Genomic DNA, 19,763 nt, shown 5'->3' with positions numbered 1-19,763 from the left:
GGAAAGGGAAGATAGCCAGGTCTAGGCAGAAGCAGAGCTCAGTTTGGTGATGTGCAGTAGGCACTGGATACCAGGATCAGTTCATGTTGTGAGAAGGAAGAAACAGTATCAAAGCAAAACACAGAACTCTACTTGTAATGTCCGATCACTAGCTGGACTCCAATACACAAAAGAGTGGGTGACCTAAGAATGATTGTGTTTCTTTGAGAGGATAAAACTAACAACAGACTTGTACCATTCACTGTCCTAGGTCATCAGAGCAGCGAGAATCAAGTTGTTCTTGAGAACATGGCCAACATCCAATTTTACACTTTTTAAATGTTTGACTTTTTCATTTTAATACAGTCGTGCTATGTAGCCCTAGGTGACCTGGAACGCACAGAAATACTCTGCAACTGCTTTCTAAGAGCAGAGATTGCAAGTGCACGCCACCATTCCTTACTCTCTCTCTCTCTCTGTGTGTGTGTGTGTGTGTGTGTGTGTGTGTGTGTGTGTGTGTTGCACGCAGCAGCCAGAGGAGTATGCTGGGTGTCCTGCTATACCTGATCTATCACTTTCTACCTCATTCATTTGAGAAAGTCTGTCACTAACCCTGGGGCTAGGCTGGCAGCCAGCAAACTCCAGAAGTCCTCTTGTTTCTGCCACACACAGCATGGTAACCCCACGAACGAACAAAAACATGCTTGGCTTAAATTAATATATATATTATATATATTATATATAATATATATATATTATATATATATATAATGTTTATGTGCTTGGGTGTTTGGGTTGTATAAATGTCTGTGTACTGGGTGCATGCAGTTTCTGTGGAGCCCAGAAAGGACATCAGAACTAGAGTTACAGATTCTTGTGAACTACCATTGTAGGTGCTGAGAATCAAACTCAAGTCCCCTGGAAGAGCAGTCAGTGCTCTAACCCTAAGCCAAGCCATCTCTTCAGCCCCTGACTTAAGTCCTTTCATTTAAATTGTATTTGTGTGCATATGTGTGTGTATATGTGTGAATGAGTGTGTGTGTGTGTGTGTGTGTGTGTGTGTGTGTGCCACAGCATGCCCGTGGAGGTCAAAGAACCACTTACAGAAGTCAGTTCTCAGGTCACTCGATTTGGCAGCAGGCATCTCCCCAGCCCTCTGCCTGGGTGGATCTAGATTCAACTTACCATGTTTGTGCCATCTTTCCAGCCCCTGGACATTTTAAAATTAAAATTTTTAAGAATTTTTTATACTATATGTTTTGATCATGTTTTTCTCCTGTCCCAACTCCTCCCAGAGCATCCTTACTTCCTACCCCCTACTCACCCAAGGTTATGTTCTCTCTGTGTCTTAGAAACAAATAAAATTAAAAGCACAAAAGAAAACCTTCAAAAAAAAAAACCTCACAAAAATGAAAATCAAACAGACAGAAGACCAGCAAGACAAAAAAAAAAAATCTAAAATGAAGCAAAAAAGTCCACAAAAATACCACTGAGTTCCTTCAGAGTTGTCTAACTGCTCATGGGCAGCTGGCCTTGCCCTGGAGTGTGGTTGATATACTCAGTGATACTCCATTGGAGAAAACTGATTTTTCTCTTACTGGAATGCATCAATTTCAAATAGCTTCTTGGTTAGGAGTGGGCACCGGCATTCACTTCCTGCTTGGCTTGCACGTGTGCAGGTCTTGTGTGCTTCAGCACAGCCTAGACATTTAATTCAGCACATGTAAACTGTACAAGATAACAGGCTTCCTTACACTTCTGTCCATGGCTCCCACATGCTTTGTTTATCATATTCACACATCTGTTATTTTCTCTTGTCCCTCCCTTTCTCTTCCATTGGTCTCCCTCCACTTCTACTTTCATATCCTTTAAAAAACAAATTACTATACATATGATAGAAGTTATGCAACAATTATCTTTCTGAGCCTGGGATATCACACTAGGCATGACCTCCAGTTCCATCAATTTTCCAGCATCCGATCACTTCCTCCTTCCTTGTGGCAGAATAAAAGTCCATTGTGTACATGTAACACATTTTCTTTGTCCACCTGTTGATGGACATGTGGGCTGGTTCCATAGCTTGCCTGTCGTGAGCAGAGCCATGATAAGAACCAGTCACACCCCTCTCTATAAAAGAAGGTATTCTGCAAAACAAATAAAAGAAGCCTGAGGAAGTATCAGCTGAACAAATCTTCAGATGGACTAGAAGTTAAATATCCAGACATTGGTTTCCATTCCCTGTGAAAGCGAGGGGCTTTGTGCCTGTGTTTCCTCTTCAGGCCCGTGGACATAAGAGCAAAAGGAGCAGTAAATTCTTAGGAGACAGTATTTGTGTTAGATTCAGTTAGCTGTGCAGAATGATCTACCAAAGTTTAACAAGTCCTTAGTAGACTTTCAAATGCAACGGAAGTGGCTGGTAATTTCAAAATTGATTTGGCAATGAATCGTCAGGAATTAGTTGAACAATTGGCCAAAGAGTGATCGAGGGCTCCTACTGAAATAATGAAGAGAACAAGAAATACCCTGGTCTGTAAAATAATAATAATAATAATAATAATAATAATAATAATAATAATAATGACAAAAAATTATCCAGAACCACATTACCAGAGAGGAAAGCATCCTGTTTACTCAGCCAGCTTTCTGAGGGAGGAAAGAGGAAAGCTTGTCCACTGACTGTGCTGCAGTAATCTGAGTCAGGGGTGTGAAAACAAACCCTTCAGGAAGTGAGCCGATTAAAGTGTCATTTCCTCAGATGCTGAAGTTCGTCAACAAAATTTGGCAAAGGACTTAAATAACTCTTTAGATTCTTACATCCTCTAAAGCAGTAGCAATAATTGATGCCCTGTGATAAAAATGAACAAAGACCTCCCCCGCAAACTCCTGCCCCTGCTCCATGTTGTTTCCCCTTGCATACCTCGCTAACACTGTGACCTGAAAAACAGCAGAGGTCCTTTTTCTTATCCCTTTTGTTGAGTGGTAAATGCCAGCTGGAGCTTTGTGAGCACTGAGTAATACACTTGGCATGAAATCAGATGATTGCCACCTGGAAACTTTCCACTCTGCCATTACCTCCCCTTCAGCATCTTGTGGTCCAAATGACTGGCAAGAGGAAACTGTCTCTGTGGTCTCTCATGCACAGCCCTGGGTGTCTGGTGGAGATAGCAATAACTTTCCGTTCTCCTCGTCCTTACTCCAGACACCATGCTTAATCTCAGAGTGGGGTCCTCTAGTTCCTCAGGATTCATGTGGTAACCTCAGAGGATACAAGCCAATCTGCATGTCAAAACAAGCAAGCAAGACGGACTTATCATTGTCATGATAAAGAGGAAATAGCAGCAAGTCTTTGCTTGCATCTCCTAGGTGTCCTATGCAAGCTTCAGACTGCCAGTATCTACCTCCATCAGAGACCACTTCCCTAAGCCAGGAAGATGACTCTCCCTGTGCTCAAAGCAGGCTTGTCTTTAGGCCACCCAGCAGTGGCCATTGGCATGAGAGAAAACTGTTGCAATGGATCTCAAAGCCAGGACCACTAAGATCCCAAGATCCTAAGGATAATGGAAACCTGCTGATTCTTAGAAGAGCAGGCAGTTAGTCCTCTCTCTTTCTCAGTCTCTGTCTGTCTCTGCCTCTCTCTCTGTCTCTCTCTGTGTGTCTCTGTTTCTCTCTCTCTCTCTCTCTCTCTCTCTCTCTCTCTCTCTCTCCACACACACACACACACACATACACACACACACACACTCACGTTAGAAATTTATTGATAAGCCAAGACTCGGATTTGCTACATGTAATATTTTCACAGCATCTGTATCTTTTTTTAACTGTTTCCTTATGCTCTGGCCTTGTTCATCTGCATGGATGGGCTCTGCTATAAACACTTTTAAAGAATGAGTCTCCAATCATTTTAATGCATTTTGAAGGTTCCAGCCAGAGCCTCTGAGTCACTGTTCACAGGTGTTTTCTGTAGTTAATCGTGGTAGCGGTGACCTTGGCTACTTTAATCCCCATATTCAATTAGAATACACAATGTGAACTGTGGCCCAGGATTAAGAAACAGAAATGATTTTTCTTTTTTCTTTTTTCCTTTTTCCTTTTTCCTTTTGCTTTTCTTTTTCTTCTTCTTTTTTTTTTAAAGACATGATCTTATTGCCCAGACTAACTTCCAGTTGGTCCCAGAGTGGTGTGATTATGGCACCATACCACTATGTTTTCGTTTCAGTTAATTTTCATCATTTATTCTGTACTTTTTCCTTACCTACATTTTTTTTCTGTAATTTTTCTGTTTATTTCTCCTCTCCCCCTCCCTACCCCCCCGTGTGACAAAGTGAATGTTAATACTTTTTCTTAGTTCCTCGCAGATTAATGAACTCTCCTTTGCCTGGTAGCTCATAATTCACTCCAGGAGCTGGAGAAAGCCACCTTGCCAAAGATCACAGACTTTCCAGGGGACAGCAGTAACTCCAGAGGCCTTGCCTCACTCTGCAGGGCTGTCCTGGCTGCACAGCAGCAGTGTCCTGCCTTGTCATAGTGCTGCTTCTGAGAGGTCAACCCACAGAACTTCTGCAAAAAAAATTGAGTCTGGTTCCCAGGAACGCCCCTAGAACTGCTACGTAGAATTAGATGACCAAGAAGGATAGAGCGTGCTGAGACTGTGGCTTAGAGGCCCAGCTCCTGCTTAGCATTTTCAAGGCCCAGGGTTTCATCCTGGCACTACACAGAGAGAAAGACAAAAAGAGGAAATGAAAATAAAAATGTTTTCATCTTTGGCTGTAGCTGTAGCTCATAGCTGTCAGCTATGTTGCTTTTCAAGTCATATATAAAAATGGTGTCATAAAAATCAAAAGAAATTTGTCTATTTTACTAACAAAAATGTACAGGAGAAATAAAATACATATTTGCTTGACACACAAAATAAATGTAACAGCACCTGAAGTAGGAAAGGAAATTCACAGGTATTTCCTGAATTTTTTATTACTTTCTTATAATAAATTGCGATTTATACTCATCTCATAATTAAAAGATTATAATGCCTTTTAAGTGTGGAGATTTGTTTGAACTAAAAACTTCTTCCTCTCTCTCCTTCCCTCCCTCTTGTGTGTGTGTGTGTGTGTGTGTGTGTGTGTGTGTATGTGCACATGCTCTTGCATATGGAGTCTAGAGGTCACTGTCATCTCCTCAATGACTAATTATTCACCTTGAGTTTTTTTGGACAGGTTCTCTTACTGAACCTGGGAATCATTGATTCAGTTCTGCTGTTTGGCCAGAACACTCCTGGGATCCTATTTCCACCTCACCAGAACTGAGATTGTAGACTTTTACCACAACGCCCAGCTTTTATCCATGGATTCCGAGACCTACCAGATCCTAATGCAGGCACATGCTAAACACTCTACCAACTAAGCCATCATTTCAGCCCTTGTATTTTAAACTTATTTAGGTATGAAAAATTTGAAAAGAAACTTTTTTTGGTCTATTTTTATTGTTTTTTTGAGACAGGATCTTACCATGTAGCCCTGGATAGCCTAGGAGTCACTTTATAGACTGGGTTGGCCTTGGAAGTGTGGTGATCTTTCTGCTCGTGTCCACTCAGTGCTAAGACTGCAGGTATGAACCACAATGTCTGCTTCGTGTGACAGTGTCAAAGCTTAGCAGACTTAAAGCAATCTATCATTACCTCTATGGCAATGCATTCCTTCCTCACCTTCACAGTGATGGGAACAAGTCAAGAACCCTAAACACAGCAGGTCTTCCTAATTACCACAGGCTTCAAGTCTTATTACATGCTCATGCTTAGCCTTGGAAGTTTTATATACAATTAATTCCTCCTAACTTTGTGCAAAATAAATAAATAAATGGATACAGAATGGTTGGTGAGGGCTTTTGTTGTTTATTTTGAGACAAATTCTTGTAATATGGCCCACGATGGCCTCCACTTTGTAAGCCTCCTGCCTCTATCTCCTACGCACATGTGTGTGCTATCACACCTGGTAAGCAGGGGGGCAAGGGGCTAGTTTTAAGTGAGAGAAGATTATTCACAAAAACATGAAATATGTAGAGTCAATAGTAAAGTAAACCTAAAAACAAGAAAGAAAATGACCAGACATGTTGGTGTACACCTCCAATCTTAGCACTCAGGAAGCTGAGGGAAAAGAGGCACTAAATGGGCTACTCTATCTCAAAACACAAAGGAAACAAATGGTAAAAGGCCGTGCTTCTGAAGGGCACCTTGGGAAGGGACATCAATTTCCCTTTACTTGCTACCTGCTCCTGTCACGTTATAGTTTGCTGGCCTGAATGTTTTTTTGTCTTTCTCTGCTCTCAAATTCATATGTTGACATTTGAGATTTTTAGGTGGTGATGTAGAAAGTAGGCCTTTGGGAGGTGATTGGTCAGAGAGGCCGCCGGACCTCTGAGAGTCCTGAGTGAGTCCTCTTGTTGCCCTTTCCAACAGGGAAGTTTTCCGTCAGGTGACTGACTCCCGTGAACCTGGCACTGGATAAAACCCAAACTGCTTACTACCTGAAGATTCAGGAGCTGAGATCTGGCCAGAAGGAATCACGTTTGCCAAAGGGTGAGCAATTTGGAAAAGATAAGGAGGGTCTACCTCAGAGCTCTAGCTCCTGGAGCTCAGGGGCATTCTAGGGAGAGGAAGGAGGGTCAGGGCAGCATCCTCACCCTCTACCTTCCGGTCTGACCAGAGCATCACAATGGACTTCAGTCTCCTAAGGCTGCTGCTAGTACTCTTTAAAATAAAGTTTTGGGTCCACGGGTAAAGTTAGTAATGCACTCCACTGTGGCATGTTAAAACATATGGCTTGTTGCACTTTCTTCTCCACTTCTGGTATTTTCTTTAAACTGAGCCGTAGTGTTTTCTGCAAATTAAGGAGGCATATTAGAAAGGTCACCAGATGGTCCCGTCTACCTAAAGAGCAGTTGTGAGAACAAAATTTGAAAGCAGCATTGTAACAATAACAAAAATTCATGGTCAGCAAAGACCACCAACAATTTGTTAAATATAATCATAATAAAAATATTAAGCCCCTGCAGGGGCAGGGTGACAAAAAATAAAGGCATACAAGGGCATGCCCAGACAAGTCCAAACTAGCCCAAGTGAGTAATGGGCTATCTGGTGTTTACTTTTCTCCCCCTCCCTTTTCTGGGAGGTCCGAGTTTCTGCAAGTTCTGCCAGTTCTGCAAGTTGCTGATGTTTGAAATATCCAATCATATGTAACCGCGCCAAATTTTCCCGCTCTCCCCAACCCCTACCGATAAATATCCCAAGTTCCCTGGGTCCAGGCGTGCGGAACCTCTATCTCCTGTGTGAGATATGTTCCAGCCCGAGGGCCCTCGTCATTAAACCTCCTCTGCAATTGCATCAAGAAGGTCTCTCGTGTGTCCTTGGGGCGTGCAGGTCTGGACTTGGGTGAGGGTCCCCTTGCGGGGGGGGGTCTTACAGAGGGTCCCCTTGTGGGGGGGGTCTTACAGAGGGTCCCCTTGCGGGGGGTCTTACACAGTCACTTTATATCTCAAATGTTAGGTGGGCGTCTCTTTTGAGTTCTGAATGTCCAAGGAAAGGAAAATCAGCTTTATAGTGTAGATTAGTGAAGGGCAATGGACCCGGAGGGAAAGTCTGGTAGTTTTTTTTTCCCACGAGACAGTGTTTCTCTGTGTAGCCTTGGCTGTGTGTCCTGAAACTCACTCTGTAGACCAGGCTGGCCTCGAACTCAGAATCTGACTGCCTCTGCCTCCCAAGTGCTGGGATTAAAGGAGTGCGCCACCACTGCCGGGCAGGAAAGTCTGAAGAAGCACCGTGGCATGAAGCATGCTGTGGTCCTCACTGTTGGTATCAGGAACAGGCATTGTGGATCAAACTCAGTGATGGCGGTGACATCGCCCATAGGCACCAGGGATTCGCACATCTGTTGCCATGGCAATCACCTTCCCAGTTTGGTTTGCCTTCCATGGTTCTCTATGAGTGGTTATGTCACAGCCTAAATAAAAGGCAGACCCTCTTGAGCTTCGCTCTCTCTTTTCTCTCTTTTGCCCCTTCGTCTATCTCTCCCTTTCTTTGACCCTGCCCCACCCCCACAATAAACCTCTGCCATGTGGAACTAAATTGGCCTGGTGTGGTTTGTCAGGATGTGAGCTGCCATTCCAATACAACACTCACCCACCCTGAGGTACTGGGTGTCTTGAGTTTGAACTCCTATTCTCTTCCATGTAATTTTCTGTAGTATCCTGAATTCAGTAGGACATAGGGGGAGTCAGTTATGTGAGCCGTAATAAGCAGGTCTTAAAATACATACCATGGACATGATAGACTTTGCTTCTTAATATTTAAGCCATGGCTTCTGGCTGGCAGGTGGTTTTCCTCTCTCTTGGCCTTGTCATGCTACCAAAAGCTCACCAGACAGCAGACAGGGCTTCCTCCTCCAAGGTCTCACTGGGCTTGGCTAGACACAGGGCAGGAGACAGCCTTATGGTTTGAAGTAAAAAGAGGAAACTGACATTTTGGGTGCAACATCTAGTCACACGAGATTTTTTTCTTCTTTAAAAAAAATTGTTTTCATTCACTTTACATTCCAACCATAGTCTTCCTCCCTCCTCTCTTCCAGGTCTCACCCTTACAAATCCCTCCTTCCTTCTCCCCAAGCAAAAAAGATCTTAAAAGGTTTATTTTATTTATTTATTTATTTATTATCTTAGATGCCTGCTGCAACCCAGCAGGAGCAGAGATGAACCTGATACCCAAAGCCAAGGAAATTCTAACCCTTTCTTCACACCCTGTGTGACACAGGCAGCCAGGGCAACCCTCTTGCATCCAGACAGGACAGACGCCTCTTAGGAAGATAGGAAGGAAGGAAGGACCCAGAATCACACTGGCCTTCCCCTTTACCATTCTAGTGAAGCAGGCACATTGTTTAGGATGATTGCTGAGGTTGCCATCAGATACCTTGTCTCGGGACAATACAATTCGTAGGTGCTAGAATTTCAGTCATGAAGATCAATGAAACTTAGCCAAAGTTATTTTCTTAACTTTTACTTTTTCAGGAAATGGAGTGAATGAATACTTTTTACCAGATAACAAATTAAAGAAACAAATTTTCTCTTGATGTTTCTATACAGTGGGGAGGAGAGACAAGAAAGAGAGAGAGAGAAAGAGGGGGGGGGGAGAGACCATAAAACACGACAAAACCCCTCAACAAATCAATATTCAAGTCAGGATTACAATTTTATTTTGAAGATAGCAAGTGTGACACTAAGGGCGTTTCTTTTCTATTTACTCTCTGAGACCACAGAGAGCAAATAAATAATTCACCATTCTGAAGATGACCTCAGGAGAGAACTTACTTTTCTTCAAGGACATTCCTAAGGGAAAATCACTCAGGTTTATGAGTCAGACGAAACTGCCTGTGTAGGACATTTTTGTTCCGTGACCTGAAGGGTTAACTTGGGCCTGTCTACCCACAGAACAGCCGAACAACAAAGGACACTACACCCCTAGGCGTCGTCACCTGTGTTCACCAAATCACTCTGATGATTGTGTCTTGTTTCGATTATTTATTTTTAACTAGTCATACAGTGTGGGTGGATAATCTTTTTTAAATGCACCCCCTAAAGGAAAACTAACCATGTAATTAATTTAGAGTTGTTTTTCCTTAAAGACACATTAACCATCAAAATCACTTTTATTCACTTAAGCTTTCACTGGAGTTGTTTCTGTCAGGTATTAAAATTATCATGTTTCAAAAGGAAGTCATACAGAGGAGTCTGGAATATAGCTCAGTTGGTAGTGTCCTTGGATGGCATAAAAAAGACCCTGGGTCCAACTCCCAGTGTGTATAAGCTGCGTACTCCTGTATAACCCCAGCACTGGGGAGGTAAAGAAAGGAGGGTGAGAAGTACAAGATAATCTTCAGCTATACAGAGAGTTCAAAGCCAACCTGGGTTACATAAGATCCTACCAGAAAGAAAGTAATTAATATTGGATTGAAATAATCCGAGGCATCCTAGAGGCATAAACAAAAGTCAATGACCAAGTTCCCACAAGGAACTATTCCTCGAAAGGGCATAGTGAAAACTTCTGGGTGACACAGAGCTTGATCTGTTTCGTGGAAAGTAACCAGTTTGGCTAAAGAAAATAGTCTAATCTCTACCCTCTTGGCAGATAGCGGGAGGATAGAGAGGGAGAAGAAGACAGACTGAAGATGTAGAAAGTAAAGGGGTAAAGGCTTAAGAGCATTTGTACCTGCCTGATGCTCCAGTATCATCATAAGACACACCTGTGGCAAGCATGGCTGGCTCTGCCAAACACAGGAGAAAATGCCATTTATAAATTGCCATTTTGGAGGATCTAACTCATGATAAAGGATAGACACTAGTAGACATTTTCAGTAAAGGACAGGTGGCATTTTTTAAAAAAAGATATTTATTTATTATTATTACTAAGATAGGGTTTCACTGCATATCTCTAGCTGTTCTAGAACTTACCACACAGACCAGGTTGGCCTCAAACTCACAAAGGTCCACCTGCCTCTGTCTCTTGTGTGCCGGGATCAAAGGCATGCACCACCACCCAAAGCTAAAGATTGATGATTATCAATCGTGTGCATGAGTCTGTGTAAGTGTGTGCCACATGTATGCAGGTATACCTAGAGGTCAGAAGGAGGTTTGACGTCCATGGGAGCTGAAGTTCCAGGTGGTGGTGAGTCTCAGGACGTAGGTGCAGGGATCGGAACTGAGGTCTCCTGGCAGAGCAGCAAGCAGTCTTAACCACTGGGCCATCTCTCTAGCCCCATGATGGCAACTCTTTTATATTTTTCCAGAGAAGCAATTTCTGTTCCTATCTCTCAGCTCTGTCATTTACATTGAGAAAGTAGTTCTGAGCTGAGTGAATAGACATGACTGTGTTCTAATAAAACTTTATTTACGTAAATAAATAAAGGACTAGTGACTTCCGGTCTTAGTTTACTGATTATGAGCACGGAGTAGTTAGCGTAGGCTTTAAATGACTCAGCTCCTGCTGTCAGGTTGACTATACAAACTTAAAGAAAAAACTGGGTTTTGAATGTGATCACTCTAAAAATAAAATGTTCCAAGGTTCAGAAATAATAACAGCTCAAACATAAAGGTATCACTGAAACATCCCCCAACCCTTAATGAAGACAGGCTTTCTAATTAATTTCAGTTGGCCATCTCCTTTGTAAACTCGAATGTCGGCTGAAGGTGGTAACTCTGCAAAATCTGTAAAGTTAACATAAGCAACTACCATTTTATGATCTGGAAGAACCATTGAGCTGTCTATTGGGGTTCAAGGCTTTATTGTTTTTCTCAACTAGTGTTACATTTCTTGAGTGTTCACTGTGTGCCAGGTGCTATGCAAATGCATAGTTCACCAGAGTCTCTCAGATGATTAGTCATGAACCTAACTCTCTCCCCCCAACCCTGTACACACACACACACACACACACACACACACACACACACACACACACACACACACCTTCACACTGTCTAGGTCCAAGTACAAGCTTCCATAGGTAATTAGCATTTAAAACATTCCAAAGTTCTACTGCCTTCCTTGCTCACTAGTTAATCCAAGGTAGAATTATTAGTCTTCATTTAACTGGTAAGAAGACTGAGTTTCAAGAAGCTCATTACTTGCCTTTTCATGAAAAAGTAAAAGAAGCCCACAGAAAGCTGAAGTTACAATTCAGGCACAGATGACTTCCAAACCTGTGAGGATTGTCTGCTCTGCCTGCCTTGTGTGACGACTGCTGTGTCCTATCTCTGGGGATCTACCACATGACTTTCTGGGCTAAGGTGTTTTCCCAGAATGAGGCACTGCCTGTTACTGTGGTTCTGGTTCCTTTGGCTTGGTTCAGAAAGGAAATGACTATGAAGGTCAGTGCTTCTGTCTGTCCCAGGCACGGAGAAGAGCCAGAGGAAGTTCTCAGATACCTCATAGCAGACAAGAGCCAACACTGGAGCCAGAGAAGGTTCTAGTCACTTCTAGAGATGCTGTGCTAGTGTCATTCACCTGGGTCACATGAGGGTAGACACAATCCAGAGCCTCAGAGAACAGAAACGGGTTAGGAGAAAGGAATATACAAACCACCTTTAAATAGACCAGACTAAGACGAGGACACAGGGAATTTGAACTGAGTTCTAGCTGAGCAGCTCACTTCCTAGTGAGGAGGGTTGAAATTGCAGCTGTGACTAGACAGACAGCATTAGAAATATCTTCATAGAGGAGAAAGACAGGGACTACCCCCATGGAGTTCATGGAGTTAGACTGAGAGGTTACTATAGGGAACTCAGGAAACAAACCCAGGACTATATCTGATCCTATCAGGGAGTAGCAAAGTGGTACTGTACTCACTGGGAATTTAGTGAGAAGCATTGCTGTATCCAACGTGTGTGAGTGCACCGGGTCTCTATGCCCTACAGTGGCGCAGCAGTTAGAGATTGGAGCCCCTGGGGGTAGTGAAGACTGTGCACAACACATTCAAAACGCTGGCTTCTCTTTCCTACTGTGCCAAACAGAAGTAAGGACGGCCTGCCTCCAAGCAGAGTGACAGGGCAGTGTGTCCACGTGGATGCCAGAATGGAGACACTTGACTGTAGAAACAACACCCAGTGTTTTGTGGCTACATCTCATAAAACTTTTGTGTTTTTTGTTGTTTTTCTTTCAGTCTGCTAGACAAGGAATCTATTCTGGGAGTTTACGAGTCTCTCTCTCTGTTCTGGATGTAGTAAAATGTAGCTCCTGTTAAACATAAGGAATTCTTTTTAAGGCTCTCTGTGAACAAGCAGGAACACAGATAATAGGCCAGTTCAGACACCTGAGTCCTAAGAAAGTCTGAGCTAATTACAGCAAGCATTTTCTCCCTTCACACTGAGGCCCACAGCCATCTGACTGTAAAGGAGGCCGAGGTGTCCCTTCACGGGAGGTACCTCAGACATCGCCTCCTCACTCGAAACCACATCAGCCTTAGCAGTTAAAACTCTGAATGTAGAAAGGGCACCTGAGATACCAAGCTGTGATGACCGAAGTGCAATTTGTTTGCCATACAGCTTTCCAGGCACAGAACATGGGAGTGGTTTTGGGGGCACAGTACCTTTCTGAGTCAGTGACGGGGAGCAAGTCCTGCCTGAGGGCACCTAAACTGAAGATCGCCCTGGTTGAGAGTGACCCTGCTCCACCAGATGTTAGGTTGAAGGCCATCACAAAAATTCATGTTGGGGTACAGCAAAATATAGCCAAGAAAATTCCCTCTATGGGGAGCTCTTTTATTATAAATCCTTCAGTGTGTGTGTGTGTGTGTGTGTGTGTGTGCGCGCATGAGTGTGTGTATGAGTGTGTGATGCATAATTTGAGGTCAGTGAGCAACTTTGTGGAGTCAGTTTTCTCCTTTTACCTTATATTGATCCTGGGATTGCATTTAGCTTGTCAAGTGCTTTTATTTTCTGAGCCACCTGACCAGGCTCTAGAAACCTTTTAAATCCACAATATGAGGAAAACAAATTGAAGAGTGACTGAGAAGAAGAAAGTCATTGGTGTCTCCATAGCAAACATGTTGATTGAGTTTAAAATTCTTATTAACACACTAGTGTGTAGCCATGGCATCCCCCTTGTTTGGAGTTCTGATGGGGCCCAGGCTAGTCTGGGAGTGTCATGGAGACCTCAGAGCTATGCCTGAGCTGTTGGGATCTCCACAAAGGTGGAAGCTGTGGCCCAGCATGCTCCCTCGCTGTCAGGGAATTGACACCGGTTAGATGGCTTAAAAATGAAAGGATGGCAGCATATGGTGCCTCTTTCCTAATGAGGAACAGGAGCAGATGGGGCACAGGCCATCCTCTTAATGGTTTTATGACTTGGGTTGTTAGCAATGTTTGCTCCTTCTCAGGACAGGTACACAGGGCTTCGATGACAGCAGACAGCTGTGGGTTGGGGATGGGGTGTAAGAGTGTGTGTATCTGTATGTGAAAGAAAGTTTTGAAATTATAAAGTTTCCTAAGAACCAATATCACCCTAAACAGTAAGATTACTTGTGTATCGTGCCCTTCTTTTCCTCCCTCCCCCCACATAGAACTTGTCAGGTAGACCAGATTAACCTCCAGCAGAGATACCCCTGTCTCTGCCTCTTGATTGCTGGAATTAAAGGTGTGGGGCACCACACCCACCTCATGTTCCTTCCTATGTGTACCAAAACTCATATTAAACACTGAGTTCTGGGTGGCAAAAGATGATTTATTTTTACACGGGCTTTTCATGCCTTTGTCAAGTGATCTCTATTGAAACTAGTGGCGGAGACATTTTAACCCAAATAATAAGGATTGAAGATGGAGGGAGGCTTTACAAAATCAACGTGCATGCTGTTCTCAGGTAGAGGAATGAGTTCCGATGAGGGCAAGATTGATGGAGAGAGTTTAAAGCCCAAAGGCTTGCTAGGAGTGCAGCACCCTCCCTTGAAATGTGCTCTCTCTCTCTCTCTCTTTTACTTTAGTGTGCCAGGTGCTGCCGAGACAACCAAGGGCTCCTGAGGAGTGTTTCTTTGGAAGGTGGTATAGATCTCACCACAACCTTCAGAATTCCCATATCATAGAGCTCCGGCCATCTCTTACCTCTAGCACCTCCTTCTTCACCACAGGTAATCTTCTGGCACTATAGAATTAGGCATTATAGAACTATTATAGAACTACTCTTCTATGTGTCTGGCTGAAGTAAGTTCTAATCATCCCAGGAACAGCGTCACACAGGACTGGACCAGGAACAATCTCTGTCTCCTCTCCCCAGAGTATAGTCATCCTGAGACATATTTCTACTATTTCCTAGAGTTATGCTGGACGCTTAGACTCCAACATTGTTGTGGCCCTCTCCACTCCACGCTTGGCGGCCACTGTTTCCCAGCCCAAGCTGCTGCTCTGGTCTGCGGGTCAGGGTCTAGCAAGAGAGAGAGAGAGAGAGAGAGAGAGAGAGAGAGAGAGAGATAGAGAGAGAGGATAAAGGGGAAGAGACGCGAAGAATGGAGACAAGACAGAGGGTCTGATCAAGTCTCAAGTCTCATTTATTGTGTCTCTCTCTCCTTTATTGTCTCTCTCATTGTCTCCCGTATTCTCCTATATTGAAGGGAAATCTGGGGTATTTATAAGCTTTTGCCACGTGTCTTGTAGGCGCGTGAATACCTTGTGCCTTGCAGGTGTGGATATGACGTAAGCCTTACAGGCGTCTATAGCGTGGATAGCACGTGCACTGTGCGCCTTGCAGGCTTGGATACCACATGCGCCTTACAGGCATGTATGGAGTGGATAGTACGTGGATAGCATGTGAACCGCATGCCTTGCAGGTTCCACGTGCGCCTTGCAGCTGGGGACAGTAAACAGCAAAACAAAGTATGTGGGATATCAGAGTGTGCTTCAGCTGTTGTAAGCTGTTGAAAAACAAGTCTCATGTCAGGGTATATGGCTTGAGATGGCTGCAAAGCTGATAGCCGCTTTCTGCTAAAAGTGAGCTCCCAACACAACATCACACAGAGAATACTTCTTGTCTGCCTGCCCTTCCTGTTCCACCTTCCTTCCATCTTGCTGCTGGTGTCTCTAGATCATTCACAAATAAACCATCTGTTTCTGAACCCTTGCCTGTGGGAAGACAGTCAGGGATGGATGTACCTTTTCACAGGATCTCTGTGCTCAGTCATTGGCAACCAGCAGGTCCCTGTTTCATGGGATGGTAGACATCAGAGAGAAACAGAAGTCCCAAGATGTGTCTTGAGTTCAAGGACAAGTAGTGTTAGAAATGACAATGGGACCTGGGTGGTGGCACACACATTTCTCCCCACACTTGGAAGACAGAGGCAGGCTGATCTCTGAGTTTGAGGTCAACCTGAGCTATAGATCAAGTTCCAGGAAAGCCAGGACTACACAGAGAAAACAAAGCAAGACACCCAAACAAACAGAACAATGGAATGACTATGATGCTTTATAAACCAGAGAAGATACCAAAAATAGGGGCTGCAGGCCAAGAAGTCATTCTGGTGTAATTTGGTACTTCACTGTTTGCTTGATTTCCACAAGCAAATACCACTTTTGATACAAAGATGCCAGGAAATCATATCTGGCTTATTTTCACCAAAGGAGCTATCTGAGCGCACCCGCCTTGTTCTCTGAAAGCCCTGCAATGGTGAAGTGGGCCTGCAGGACACAGGTCCTGGGCTCAAGCAGGTTAGATGGGGAAGCCCTTAAGTACCCAGAGTAACCTCACAACTCTGAGGCTCTGATCTGGGATGCTGGAACTCAAAGGCCAAGATGCCTTCCTTCTCCGTATTAACTTCTTCAAAGAGCTGAGTCCTTCCTGTACCTGTGCATCTCTCAAAGCTTAAACCCCATCTCCTTTTAGTGTCTTGGTCTGCCTCTTCTCTAGCCTACCACCTCTTCCTCCCCCCCTCTGCTGCAGCCATGGGACCAACCCCTTCTTGTTCCAAGTTACCTCCTACTCCATCCTGTGTAACTAGGTCCTCTTTATGGACACAGCAGTAACAACTCTTTATTGGCTATGATGCTGTACTGTAACAACAACAATAAAACAAATGACAACTATAAAGGACTTTCTGTATGTCTGTGTATCTGTCAGGAAGGAAAAACATAAGGATATTTGTACAATTATACTACGAAATAATGTGACAGCCATTAAAGAGAAAAAACTAGAAGTCTGTGTATGGACACAGAAAAACATTTGTGCCCACACAGAAGACTTTAAGTATAAATTGTGGCCAATGGTAAGTCTTAAAAGGCTGCATATAACATGATCCCAACTGTATCATAGTCTAGAAAGGCCAATGTAAAAGACATAAAAAGATCAAGGGTTGCGAGGTGCAAAGATTGGACAGATGAATACTTTTAGTACAGATTTTTAGGTCAATGAAGCTATTGTGATTACAGACATATTATTGCATTTGGCAGAACCCAAAGAATATACAAGAGTGAACCGGTAATCAATTATTGTTTGAGCAGATACACCACACCCAAGCAAGATTTCAGTAATATGGGGGAAATAAAAGAAATATTGACTGGGCCCTGTAATAGTTTTCTCTAAACCCAAAACTGTTCTAAGAAACAAAGCCTATTTATAGTCTGAAAATGCAGAGTGATAATTTGCTGGACTGAATGGCAAATGTAATTCTGGTTACTCAGCAAGCTGATGCAGAAAGATTTCAGGTTAAAAGGCAGCTTGGGCAATTTGTAAGCACATGAGAGGCCCTAGGTTCAAACTCCTGAGAAAGCAAAGAAAATTAATACTGGTTTTTTTTTTTTTTGCGCCCCCCCCTCCCTGCTTCCACATAGGATCTTTCTTATCCCTGCCTGGCTTTGAACTCCTGACCTTCCTTCCTCTAGTCTCAAGTGCTGGGATGTTTGCCACTAAATTCAGTTAAACTTTCTCTTTTTAGTGAACTAGTTAAGTTATGCAAAATAATACATGCAGCTGCAGGACTTAGGTTCTGACTTTCGTAGCCCCACAGTTCACCATGGGACAGGGGTTCAGCTCCAGTGACCACAGAGTTCAGCATGGGACTTAGTCTTCATGAAGCTCCAGTGGTCCATAGGGTTTACTACATACCCTGGCTTGTACTCCAGTGGTCCTCATTCACCAGAGGATCAGAGTTCTGGCACCAGTACTCTCAGAGATGATGATGGCACTGGGGTTCTTACTACAGTCCATTCACAAAGTCCAGTTGGAACACTGTTTTGACTCCTGTGTCCAGCAGTTTCATAAAACTCAAAGTGTGACCAGGCTGACCAGGGTTTTACTCCATTTGGTTATATTGGTGATCAGCATGTGGTCATGCTGTCACCCAACCAAGGCAGGATCACCTTGGTGGCTCCACCTGGCAATCAATACCAAGCGCTACCAATGTCCACAGCTGAACTTCATGAAGACATCCCTTTAGAAAGACAGAAAACAAAACAACAAATAGAAAAAGTCATTTTGACAAACTTCAACGTGCTTTCATTATAAAAGACATTACAAATGGATGAAACATGCCTCAAATTGACAAATTTTATCTATAACACACTTATAGTCAACATAATACTAAATGGGAGACAGGCTGGTAGCATTTTCTCTACAGTGTGGAAGGAGATAAGGATGCCCACTCTCACTTTTTTATTTAGTATAGTGCTTGGAGTCTTGGGTATTACAATAAGACCAGAAAAAGGCATAAAAGGGGATTAAAATAGAAAAAGAAGAAGTTAAAAATATGCTTACACGAAGACAATACGATTCTATACTGAAAAGATGTTCTAGAATATGCTAGAAAACTTTTAGATGTAATAAACTCAGTAAAGTTACAGGCTACGAAATCAGTATTAAAAAATCCCCAGCAGGGCTCATATATTCCAACAATTAATTGTGTAGAAAAATTATGAAAAATATATGACTTATAATACCTGCAAACATTAGGACTAGATCTAACTAAGGAAGTGAAAGATCTATACAATGAAAACCTCAGGATATTAAAAAAGAAATCAAAAGAGACATCAGAATATTGAAAGACCTTCCATGCTCGAGGGATGGTAGAGTTAATAGAAAAGAATGGCTTTATTAAAAAAGTAATCTCCATATATACCATATATAGGTACAAATCCCTTTAAAAAAAAAAAAACTGAGGTCATTCTTCACAGGCCTAAAAAAAAAAAAAAAAAAAAAAAAAGAATCTAAGAATTCATATGGAACCACAGAGATCACAAAAGTCAAAGCAGTTCTAAGAAAGAACACAGCTGAAAGAACTGTGATCCTGAGGTACTTGATTACAAGCTACACTACAGTCCTGAAGTGATGGAGACAGCATGGCACAGACTTAAAGGCACATATGTAGACCTCTGGGCCAGAATAGAGGACCTAGGAAAAACAAGACATCTATACAGACAACTATTTTTGACAAAAATGTCAAAAACTTGCTATTGAAAAGAAGCCAATTTAATATGTGGTGCTGGCAAACCCTAAGATCCATCTTCAGAAGAATGAAATTAGATCCATATCTTCTATCTTGTATAAATATCAGTTCAAAGCAAGTTTATTATTTTTTTTTTAAATCTTATTTTACAACCTGAAATTCAGGTGGGGCTAGACAGATGGCTTAGCAGTTAAGAGCACCTGCTCATCTTGCATGAGACTCCAGTTTGGTTCATAGTACCAACATCAGTCAGCTCATAACTGCCTGTAACTCCAGCTCCAGGGGATCCAGTACCTTCTTCTGATCTCCACAGGCATTCATACACAGGTTTACACACACACACACACACACACACACACACACACACACACACACACACACCAAATAAAATCTAAAACTTCTCAAGAAAAGCAGGGGATGCAGTTCCAGATTTATTTCAGCTCACATCTTTCTGAGCATAATTCTAACAACATGGGAACTAGTCTCAAGCATCAACAGTGGAACTACATGAAATTAAAAGGTAACTATCAGCTCAGCAGACAGAGAGACAAACAGACCACGGGATGGGAGAGACCAATTGTACTTCAGGGAGCTGACATGTAGAACTTACAAAGAATGAACGGATATCAAACATCCAAATCAAAACTGCCAGTTAACAAATAGCCTAATGAAATGCACAGACAGACCTCAAATGTAGAAATAAAAATGGCCAAAAGTATTTTTTTATTATTATTCAATATCCCTAGTCGTCAGGGAAATGAAAACTAAAACTACTTTGAGATATCACATCACCCTAGTCAAAGGCTGTCATCATGAAATCTGCCAACAAAT

The 19,763-nt window shown here is 42.8% G+C and overlaps 1 pseudogene; it reads right to left on the bottom strand.

Moving 5' to 3' along the window:
* Nucleotides 1–14,168: 14,168 nt before the first annotated feature.
* Nucleotides 14,169–14,265, bottom strand: LOC117706449 (small nucleolar RNA SNORA40; annotated as a pseudogene).
* Nucleotides 14,266–19,763: the final 5,498 nt, after the last annotated feature.

This window comes from Arvicanthis niloticus, chromosome 3 (genome assembly GCF_011762505.2).
Source record: "Arvicanthis niloticus isolate mArvNil1 chromosome 3, mArvNil1.pat.X, whole genome shotgun sequence".
NCBI lineage: Eukaryota > Metazoa > Chordata > Mammalia > Rodentia > Muridae > Arvicanthis > Arvicanthis niloticus.
Note: the sequence above shows the minus strand (reverse complement) of the source record. Positions and strands in the feature narration are given on the sequence as shown.